General features: G+C 35.3%; 1 long non-coding RNA gene across 5 annotated transcripts; it reads left to right on the forward strand.

The window, feature by feature from the left end:
* The first annotated feature begins 1199 nt into the window (after positions 1-1199).
* Positions 1200-11931, forward strand: LOC145062726 (uncharacterized). 5 transcript variants are annotated; one of them, XR_013687701.1, is made up of 5 exons: positions 1200-1658; positions 1776-2092; positions 2310-2398; positions 2796-3096; positions 11768-11931. It is a non-coding gene; the product is annotated as an uncharacterized LOC145062726 (long non-coding RNA). The 5 variants fall into 5 exon arrangements; XR_013687699.1 differs by lacking the exon at positions 11768-11931 and adding an exon at positions 3271-4737; XR_013687702.1 differs by lacking the exon at positions 11768-11931 and adding an exon at positions 4541-4737.
* Positions 11932-12269: the final 338 nt, after the last annotated feature.

Consider the following 12269-nt stretch of genomic DNA (forward strand, 5'->3'; position numbering starts at 1 on the left):
GCTAACTCTCATATATATATATATATATATATATATATATATATATATATATATATATATATATATATATATATATAGGAGAGGAGGTTCATGGCCGTACACCGAGGGTTCACGACCCGCATCCTGTTCACGGTCCGAAGTCGGTTCACGGCCGAAGGCTCGTTTGTGGCCCTACGAGGGTTTGCAGTCTGAAGGGAAGAGAGAAGAAGAGAGGTGCGAAGTTTCCCGTATCCAACTAATTCCCTTCTTAAACACATAACACCTTGAATACAAGGTTTAAACACTTAAAAGTCATTACTCTAACCCATAGATAGAATAAAAATTAAGTTGTCGTTAGTTGATCAAGTTTGACTTTTATAAGAATAGAAATTACGGGTTGTCACAAATGCCTGCATAGGGATGCCTGAATGTACATATCATGTTATGATGGATTGTCCGTTTGCTACTATGATAAGGAATAACATCTTGAGCTGGTGTGGTGTACGAAGCGATCTGGTCCCTATTAATAATGCCAGTGATATTCTTCATCTGGCATCCACCTGGTGTAACTGCCAAAGGAGAAGAGAATGGTTTGTTGTCATATGCTACGGCTTGCTTTGGAATATATGGAGGTTTAGAAATAAACAATTATTTCATACTGAAGGTACTTTGCTACTTCATGGGACTGAAAGTACTAAGTCAATGGCCTTTTACTGGTTGAAGCACATGTGTAAAAATAGAATATGTAGTTGGGATGAATAGTTAGTCTCTCCATTTAGTGGTTTGTAATCCTTGAACTGTATATGTATTTTGCCTTTTGGTTCCCCTTCTAGCTTCTTGCTAGATTTGGATACCTTATATTAATATATTTTCCGTTTCCAAAAAAAATCTAAAATGTATACTTTGATTTATAAAAGTTTTTTTTTATCAATAATTACATATTTAAAATAACTTTGTAACATGAAAATGAAAAATACAATTACTAATTAAAAATATGTAAATTTATATATTAAAAAGGGACCAAAGTAAGGAATAGTAAACTTAATCGTTTTTTTTTGGCAGAAATGATCCTTAGTTTATGGTGCTTTGTCTTCTTTTGATTTTGTTCTTACGTTTTCCTCTTTTGGGCAGTTTATGCCATTTTGTCCAATCCATGTATTTTCTTTGGTGGACACGTGGTGTTCTACCCTCGCTTCACCGCTTTCTCACACATTCAGCTTCCGATTTGTGTTATTTGCCCACCACCTCACCTACCACTCCTGTTATTCCATATTTCTTTTTTCTCTCCCAATTTCCAGTCGTTCGTTTTTTTTAAACAAAGAACAAACTGCACACAAATCGGTGCTTCCCGTTCTTTCTCCACCACTTCGCACCCACTATCCTCATCTCTTTCACCCGTCTGACATACTCTTCCATACGCTCCCCCGATCCCCAACGTCTATTCCGACGATGTCGCAGGTTGAAACAAACACATCCAAAGGCGTTTTCGATGCCATCTGCTTTTCACCTACATCGAATGCCACAAATCAAACTCACAGTGGTTATGAGTTCTCGATTCCTCTATGATAAGCGCCACCGGTGCTGTTTGTAGTTGGTAACCCTCATCGTCTAGCGAGAGAACATCGCCGACTGATTGTCTCTACCAACTCGATTCAGGTGACTTCGGTTCTTCATAAGAGGTTAGTAGTCATCCCATGCTTCAAACCGGTTGCCAATATCAGTCGATAATCTCAATCGTTGATTTTAATCGACTCTTTTTTTTTTTTTTTTTTTTTTTTTTTTTTTTTTGTATATAGCAAATTTGAAGATGCAAGATGTGGTGATATTTCAATATGCATTGGGGTGAACTTTTGGGAAAATTAAACGGGGTTGTTTAGCGGTCTTCACGAGGTTCTCGGTGCCATTCGAGTAATGTTTGGAAAGTTGGGTATGCCACCGGACGTAAGATGACAGCTGCTGACATGGCTATTAATTCTTACACATATGAAATCTGTGTCGGCTGGATCAGGGTTTTGCCATTTCAAAACTGCCATGGGAGTGACGGGTTGTGTGTAAGTGGGGCAAGAATGACAACAACATAGTAACCTAAGTCCTAAGCTAGCGACTAAAGGAGGTAAGATTGATCTATTTATAGCTGATTTGGATTTTAAACTTAATTTTCTTATTTTATATTTTTGGGTTATAAAACTTCATCTTATGTCAACATGGATTATTTTCAGTAATTATTTAATGGGCCTATTATTACAATTTTTATTTTTATTGACTATGATTAAAAGATGTAATAACTTCCTTGCTAAACTTATATATGGGTTGTTTCTGCAATTGTTTAGGCCGAGATTTTGATGCACCCTGCAACAACTACAGAGGGACATCAAAGTATGTTCATCGACATTTCCTTCATCATTGACATGTTGTGAGGGTAAACTTTCCATCTTTCATCTGTTTTTTCTATAACTCTACAATTGTTATGGAAAACATAATAAAGATAAGTTGAGTAAATGTTGCTTTAAGTTGTTCTTATGAGTTGTATCAGTTTTTAATGGATTTTGGTAATGTTTCAAGTTGGTGTATACAAAGATTTAATAGTATTCGTTGAAGGTAAAAATGAAGTATACAAAAGCAAATATCCTCTTTCAACAATTTTGTAGATTGGTAATTGATTTCTTATAAAGTATTTATGTATTTATGAAAATTTGGTAAGTTATATGAAAAATAGAATGAACCGAGAGATTGTTTTAAGTAATTTATATGCAAAATTGTTTGTTGTTTTGTTTTTTTTCCTCTCTCACTATATGTATAGACTATGTTTTCTGCAGGTTAGAATGGAGAAATTACGAGATATAATTGCAGCATTTCAACCGATGATTCCCACTTTTGTAAAGGAAGTGTTTTTTGTCTTCTCCCGTTTGTTTTTGTTTGTTATTCTGTAGAAATTGTTCTGTTTCTGAAACCATTCAACATGAAGCCAGATGACTAATATTTATCTTCATCTATGATATTGAGGTTTGCTTTGTGGGTAGTAATCTGACAGGATAAGACTGATGCCTCACATTATTCATTTTTCTCATATAGGAGATAAACCCAATCCACAGAGTAAGATACACTATTGTTGCCAAGGTACGTATAATGATTTACAATTTATTTATTTATTTTAATTTACCAATTATGCTAATTAAATTACTTAATTAATTATGTGTCTTCAATATTTATTTTAATTTACCATTTATGCTAATTCAATTACTTAATTAATTATGTGTCTGCATGGGTTTTAATTTATTTTACAATTTGCAGTGAATCACATGAGTGGATAATAGATGTATGGGATGTAGTACATGGAATAATAATTGCAACCTTGAACCGACATAAGTATGATGTCTATGGATTGATACTATTTTTTTTATTTTTTATTTTATCAAGAAAAGGTTAATACTTGATTTTTTTTTTTTGTAAAAATGTTTAATGCATGAACATCAGAAAAAAAAACATATTTCTATTGACGAAATGGTAGATATGGATATTAAAACCAAGTTAGTCTCTTTCTATTTCCCTACATACTTTTATTTTAAAAAAAAAAATAACGACTTTTACAGTTTTTGTTAAAAATGCCCTTACATACTGTTTTTTGGGTTAAAAACTTCATGATTTCATAATTTTTGACAAAACTGCCCTTGCATATAGTTTTTTTTGGTAAAAGTTACCGACTTCTAAGAGTTTTTAACGAAAATTTCCCGTGTATATTGTTTATCTATAGTACTTGAATTTGAAAATTTTAAACAAATATAATAGAATTACGTTAGAATAACCTTAATAAAATATTAGATGTAAGTTTTAGCCAAAGTAGGACAAGTTTTGGTTGACAAAAGTATAATTTTACTTAGTTTTAAAAAGGAGTGAAATTGTTCGCATGTCATAGAAGAACAAAAATGATACACGTTGATATCTAAATATTTTTATTACTTTGAAAAGATGTTTGAACCAGAAACATAATAACGTGACATGTTAGAACCTAGGAAAACACATTTATCCAAAGTAGAATGCCTGAATGAGAAAATGGTCAGAATGTGTCGATATGAAAAGTATTTTAAAAGATTTCATGATTCTTTATCCGTATCTTAAACACCATTTTTACATTATTGGGTTAGATAACAGTGAGTAAACAAAAGAATGCATGATATTTGGAATAAGTTATAAAAATGGGACAAAAGGGCAAAAATGTCCAAAATAGGCATTTTGCTTTTACAAAGCCCATGTTTGGGGTAAATGCAAATTTTTTATTTTTTTGAAAGTCCATAATTTGGCAACAAGGTTTTTTTAAAATTGCAGGCACAAGATTATGTAGTGCCACTTGGAGATCTTATATTGCTATTTTCTTTATGTTCCTTGAAATGGTCCATTTTCATGTCTTTGTAATGATTTATCATATACCCTTATTTTACTGTTTTATAAAACTTTTGATCCCTCACAATTACATTATTAGTAATGCACCGACCAAAAAAATATTATTTGAATCGACACTTTTTTATAAAATAAACAGTTTTTCTTAACTGTTCTAGATTTGCAGGTCAGGATGTCTGCAACATTTTTTATTTCTTTTAACAGGGATTTCCAATAATAGTTGCAGTAAGAGGGACTCATTTCTGAAATCGGACTGAAATTGTTTGTTCTATTTCCTGATTTCATTGATTTTATATGTACATTTCTGTTTATTTCAAGGTTGGAAAATCTGATTACATATTACAGTTTCATAGCTTTTTACCATTTTAAGTTTTGTAGTTATATACGTTCTTATTGAATATATTCTTAGGACCTTTTATCAAGTTCAATTAATTTTTAATTTGAAAGTAATGTAACTTTAGATCAAATCCATACCCCGCAATAACTTTAGATCAAATCCATACCCCGCAAAGCGGGGTCCCTCATCTGGTTAATATTAAAGGAAACCATTTCATAATTGTAAAAAAAAGATTACTCATTGTATTTTTTTTCAAAAACTAAACGTTGTCCTTGACTTATCTTTGATATATAAATAAAAATAATTATTTGAAATTTATGACATTGCAAATTCCTTTACTTACATAAAATTGAGTTGTTATAAATATGTAAAAAAACAAATTTATTAAAAAATCAAATATTAAAGTAATTTTGGAAGAGGGAAATTGTGACAACCCAAAATTTCCATTCTAAACAAATCATATCAAACCAATAGAAGTTAGAACAACTACAGTGAAATTCCAGACTTCGGGTATAAGTTTGACAGTTTTTTAGGATTTACACTTAAGGAAATATCAGGAGAGTGGATGCACTAGGGTTTTGTGCAACACTGTTATTCCAATACTTTAGGATATTAGAGTTCATTCTGGGAATAAAAATATTTTCTGCCAAAAATCTCAGAACTATATATAGAAATCTGAACCAAAATAATTCATTAGTTACATTTCCAATTAGAGAAAAGCCAAAATTCTCTCTCACGGATCTTTGGGTTTTTATCCCAAATTGTGAGTACTTCGATCTAGTTGTATTATATAGCTTAGATTATGTTTTATAACATCAAAATCGAATCAAAACCCCAAGATTTGGGAGTTTACCGCCCAAGAACACTTGGGGAGTAAACTCCATTTTAAGGGCCAAAAGTGTCCCAATGTCCCTCAAAGCCTTGGAACTCAACCTAGGGACTACCATTGCATGTTTAGGACACAAAAACAATTAAGAATCAAGGGTGAAAGTGAGTTCACGGCCAAGGAAGTTCTTGGGCCATGAACTCCATTTTCAAGTGCCAAAATGCCTTAAAAACCCTCCTTAAGCTAAGAGACTAATTTCGGCATGTACCTATGGAGGACAACTCTACAACGTATCGCAGAAGTCGATACCAATGGAGGAATGCATATGCTTTGCACCAGTCGCCCTGAACATGCTCGTGAGAGGTCTGAGAGAGACCATGAGACCTTGCTGCAAGCATTAGCTGAAACTTGAGCCGAAGTCATAGAGCTCCGAGCACGCCAGAGGGTGTACGAAAGACATCTACTTGATATGGAACGTCAACTGGCTGAACTGAGAGTTCACCAGAGGGTTGATCGTCGCCAGGAGTAGATGCTTTACTTTATTGTCCTTGTTAGAAGGAATCATTTTTCTGTCTTTGCCCGATGTGGCATTTTCTATGAAATTATCTTGTACTGTAAGTACTTTTGGTTAGGTCTTTATGCTGTCAAGGACTATCTTCTCTAGATATGATGTAAGACCTTTTGCAAGGTCATTTTCCTGAATCTTTACGTCATGAATATCAAAGATATTGACAGTCGACTAACTTCTGTGTCATTTCCTTTATTCAAGTACTCTCATCATACTTTCATTGGAGTCTATCTGAAACATGCTTTAGTCAAGTCATTAGACTATAGTAATTTAGCTCCGGAGACATTTCCAAGTCTCTTTCAATGGTTGGGTCCTGTTATTCACCTACCAACGATACCTCGGCTTGAACGACAAACGTTTTGAGACCATTCTACGAACTTACTTCTACCCATTACTAGGACTGCATCATAGGGATGTAGGTCAAACCTTCGCGAACATACTTCCATTCCGTACTAGGACTGCATCATAAGGATGTACATCTAGGGTCAACCAGAATCGCTTTTCTTGAGCAATCGAAGTACATCTAGGGTAAACCTATTGAGAACATACTCTTACTCTTTTTTTGAGCAATCAAAGTACATCTAGGGTCAACCATAATCGCTCACAAAATCCTTATCATTCGTGCTAACATAATCATGTCGTCATCAAGAAACAATCATCTTCATACGTACATCTCTTTCTTCTAGATCGCTTTTCCAGCGAAGCCGTCATATCAGAACACCGAAGTACTCATGCATAGAGTACCTCTTAGTTCTTCTCTTTTCCGAAGAAATCCCCGAAGTACCACTCGTGCAGTACGTCAAGTTTAATCCAAGGATTCATACGATTGATCTATCACTGAGGAATGTATACATAAGAGTGATATATAATCAAGGTTCTACAGGTTTAGAATTGATGATTCCACATTAACTTCTTTTTCCCCGATGGGATGTGAGCTTAAAGAAGAATCAGTTATTCGACTACCTTTTCAATCTTAATTATATACGACTCGTATACACGAGACTGTGATTGTAAAACCATGTATGAATTCTAATATGAACTTCAGGACGGAGAACTGCCTAAGTATACGAGTAATCGCATCGTCATGTGAACAAACTTAGAACCCAGTATGACTCCCGTAAACGGATCGCCCTACAGTCTAAACACTCCAGAGATACAAGAACAGTACAGACAACTTAGCGAACTACACAGAAATAGAACTAGAAGACTAGGCTTCTCACCCAGGAGAACCCCGGTCTTATTCTTCCAGAGATCGACGGATTGCATCGTATGTGCCTCGGATATCGAGGACTCCGTCAAGATTTTCATTAGAAATCGTTATCTCTGCCTCGCATAGATGAAATGATTGAGCAAACGCAAGGAAAGAATTACTTTCAGAAATGGATCTGAGATCCGAATATCACCAGTTCGAGTGCTAGGGAAGGATGTCCGGAAGACTATCTTCCGAACTCGATGCGGACACTTCGAGTCCGTAGTGATACCCTTCGGATAGGACCAATACGCCCATAACATTCATGAGCTAAATGAGTAGGGTACGTCTTTCTTACTTGGATCAGTTCGTCATTTCTCCATGTAATGACTTACTTATCTACCCTCGTGGTAAGAAGGAACCTCTGGAAACATTACCCTCGGAGATACTTTTCGCAAAGTTCTCTGAACTCGAGTTTTGGAATTGAAGAGTCAAAATTTCCTAAGACACACTATTAGTGATGTGGAAATTCTGGAGTACTCTGTTAATGGATCCGAAACCATTGAGAATTTGTCGACACCAGAGACGCCGACAGAAATTCGCCAAATTCTAGGTCTTACAAGACCTACTGTCTTAATTCATCCAGAACCCCTCGCAAATCACAGAAAACCGTACGACCTTGACCCAGCAAGGAGTGGCCCTTGACTGGGAAGTTAAACAAGAAAAGGAAGCCTTGGAGATTCCAAGTGAGAGACCAAGTTCTTTAGGAAGTCTCACTATGGGAATGGCTTAATACGCTTCGTAAAGCGTGGAAAGCTAAATCCAAGATAGATAGGACCTCCGAGATTCTTACCAGAATCGGTCTTGTACCTCGCACAAACTAGACCTACTCCGCGAACTCAGTAACGTACATTCTACTCTTCGCGTCTCGATCGTGAAACCATACCTTTCCGTTAGGACTCTTGTAAGTCCACTCGTCGAGATCCTCACATTCGTATTAGAACCTTAGTGACCCTCGACCGAGAGGTCAAGAGGACGAAACACTACCATCGCCCATTAGTGAAGGTTCGTTGGGATACCAACCGAGGACCCGATTTCACTTAGGAGCGCTAGAACCAATCGATTAGGAAGTTTCCTTCTCACGACTCGATCATTCGTACCTACTTCCTTGCTTAAATTCTAATTTCGAGACGAAATTCCCTTTAACAGGGGGATGATGTGACAACCCGAAATTTCCATTCTGAACAAACCATATCAAGCCAATAGAAGTTAGAACAGCTACAGTGAAATTCCAGACTTCGGGTATAACTTTGGCAGTTTTTCAGGATTTACACTTAAGGAGATATCAGGAGAGTGGATGCACTAGGGTTTTGTGCAACGCTGTTATTCCAATACTCTAGGATATTAGAGTTCATTCCGGGAATAAAAATATTTTCTGCCAAAAATCCCAGGACTATATATAGAAATCTGAACCAAAATAATTCATTAGTTACATTTCTAATTAGAGAAAAGCCAAAATTCTCTCTCACGGATCTTCGGGTTTTTATCCCAAATTGTGAGTACTTCGATCTAGTTGTATTATATAGCTTAGATTATGTTTTATAACATCAAAATCGAATCAAAACCCCAAGATTTGGGAGTTTACCGCCCAAGAACACTTGGGGAGTAAACTCCATTTTAAGGGCCAAAAGTGTCCCAATGTCCCTCAAAGCCTTGAAACTCAACCGAGGGACTACCATTGCATGTTTAGGACACAAAAACAATTAAGAATCAAGGGTGAAAGTGAGTTCACAGCCAAGGAAGTTCTTGGGCCGTGAACTCCATTTTCAAGTGCCAAAATGCCTTAAAAACCCTCCTTAAGCTAAGAGACTAATTTGGGCATGTACCTAAATGAGTTTAGGACTAGCTAACACATTTAGAACACCAAGAGTAAGGTGTTCATGGCCAAAAGGTTCTAGGGCCGTGAACTCCATAAAATGGTGCCAAATGGTGCCATAAACTCTTCTAAAGCCAAGTACAAAAGCCTAGTTTAGTTACTAGTTAATTTAGGGACTTGAAAACACCATAAACATCCTCCCAAGGGAGATTACGGCTGTAATCTCCAAGGGAATATGGTCCCAGGGCCGTAAACTCCTAAAAGGAGTTATATTATGCCCTAAACCCTTCCAAGGATTAAACCACTAAGTCAAATTGCTTCTAGAAATCATTTAGGACTTCAAAACACAAAATGACACTAAGTCTAGGAGTTCACGACCATAAACACAAGGGTTTACGACCGTAAACTCTTTGTGTGGAGTTTAATGAAGAGTAAACACATACATAAGGTCTTTTGGAACCCTAAACCCCTTTAGCCTTGTCCCACAACAACTTAGATACAATCCTAGAGGCTAATAACACTTGATAAAGGTGTGTAGCATGTCCTATGGTGTCTTGCCTTGTTTATTAGTTGTTTATAGACTAATTTTTTACATATATGTGAAATTATATGTTAACTAGGATCATAGAGTGTGTTCAAGACTTCACTTGACACCTAGCGGTCCTACCTCTTCAGTTCATCCGTATCACCCACAACAGGTGAGTTCATACCCCTTTAATCAATGTTTTAACTATTTTTAAATGTTTTATGGGGGGGGGGATACAAGTAGAATCATGCTACTTATTATATCAATCGCATGTGATTAATAAGCAGTATTCAAATGATTTACTACTCATTAGCCGTTTTACCAAACAGTTTCCTTCAAATGATTTTCATAAACACTTTATATGTTTAAAACTCCTTATTAAACTGTACATTTTACTCTTTATGTTTCATTTCAAACTCATTTACAACTGTGTTTCAAACAAATGTTATTTATACTTAAACTGTTTTATCAAACCTATGTTTTCAAACCGTTTTATAGATTGACATCAAGTCAATCTTTTCTTAGAAAATATTTATGTTCAAAGGTTTTACAAAACTTATTTTATGCTTTTATATTATAAATTGCATGCCTCTATATGTATGGTTATATAAGAAATGTTTAAAAGTCTTAGGAATGCTATCCACCCTATTTCCTTTTCGCGCTTGAGATGTGGTCTGGTGGGATATCGGGTACCGTCCGAAGGTCGTTTAAATATTAGTTATATATCATGTGTACATATATAGTCATAAAGGTCCTTCCAGTTCGTCCAATGCCCTTGAGTAGCAAGGGTATACATCCATGTTCATACGTACCAGTTATATTACTAGTAAGCTACCATATGGGTAGTTTAGGAAGATACTAGAACTATTACTAGAACACGATATCATACAAAGAGTCAGTTCATTCATGAGTCAATACATGCTAGATAGAGAGGACATAAATTACAGCTAGAACATTACAGTACATTACTATACAATTACATGATTACGTTTACATAGAGATTTTGTGATAAGCATGCCTATATTTGTATAGTTATATAAGTAATGTTTAAAAGACTTAGGAAGGCTATCCACCTTGTTTCCTTTTCCTCGATTTGGATGTGGTCTAATAGGATATCGGGTACCGTTCGAAGGTCATTTAAACATTAGTTATATATCATGTATACATATATGGACATAATAGTTCCTTTCAGTCAGTTCAGTACCTTTGGGTAGCAAAGGCATACGTTCATATACATTACATTACTATGAGTACATATACAACTATACTAGAGGAAGAACATATACAACTATACTAGAAAGAGAACATATACAACAATACTAGAACGAGTAACAATACATTACATATACATATATACATTGACAAAATTGTGATCCTGTATCGGAGCATGCCTTAAATGTCATGGCCCGAGTTGTAGCCAGAGTCTCTTGGAGGGAGAGCGTGAGTTTGCGTATAGATCTATACTAGATTGACTATCCTACACCTTGCTGCTAGCTACAGCCGGACCTGCAAGTCTGCGGGTGCCAAACGTCATTTCTTTTTACGACCATACGTATGTTGTTGTTACCAGTCAATAGTATGGTGCAATTAATCACATGATACCTTAATATAAATCCGGTTTAAGGTAGTTAGTACAGCAGTAGTTCCTATAATACAACACTACAATACTACATAAATTTTCCCTTTACATATATTTAGTGATCTTTTCACTTAAACATTAAATGTAAAAACTATATTTTTGTTAATTATAGTTACACATGGGAAAATTACACACTTTTACAATAAACGAACATTTAGAACAGTTAAGTCTTGGTAGAAGACTACATTCAGAACAGTTAGGTCTTGGTAGAAGACACCCTTATTTAATAGTAGGAATCATAGGGATTTCTAGGGTTTTTCAAACATTTACAGTTGTTTTACAAACATTTTCATAGTTACAGTTCATATACATTTTCAATACTTACAGTTCATATACAAACATTTTCTTACATACAAATTAAGACACTAAAATACTTATGATCTCACCAGCTTCAAAGCTGATACTCGCTTTCAAAATTACTTGTATCCTCAGATCATCAATAGACATGGACAGATGCAAGGTTTAGAGAAGATGGAGCTCGTTCAAGACTCATCTTTCATTTTGATTTATGCTTTAGTGTCTTTTATAATTTGACAGAACACTTGTATAATAATTATATTATTAATGCAATGGATGATGTTGTTGCTTGTTTACTACTTTACATTGTTGTGATACTGTACATGACGTCCTCCGCCCCAGAACGTTTCCGTCATTCTTGGTTTTGGGGTGTGACAGAAATGCAAAAACATTGCAACGTCCAAAAATTTCAGCCAATTTAAAACATTTTATTTCATTCAAAAACCATTAAATTAATACAACTTGTTTTCAGAATAGTTCAAACATCAGAGTATTTCCCAGAACCATATCATAAGAACATAAAACATGAGGAGCGGTACGATCACGCCTTCGCCTTGCCACAATTTCCTGAAGTACTTGAAACAATAAACCACAATTGTAAGCCCGAAAGCTTAGCGAGTTCCCCCAAAATACCCAT

Source organism: Lactuca serriola, chromosome 7, assembly GCF_051521515.1.
Source record: "Lactuca serriola cultivar US96UC23 chromosome 7, Lser_US96UC23_V15, whole genome shotgun sequence".
Lineage (NCBI taxonomy): Eukaryota > Viridiplantae > Streptophyta > Magnoliopsida > Asterales > Asteraceae > Lactuca > Lactuca serriola.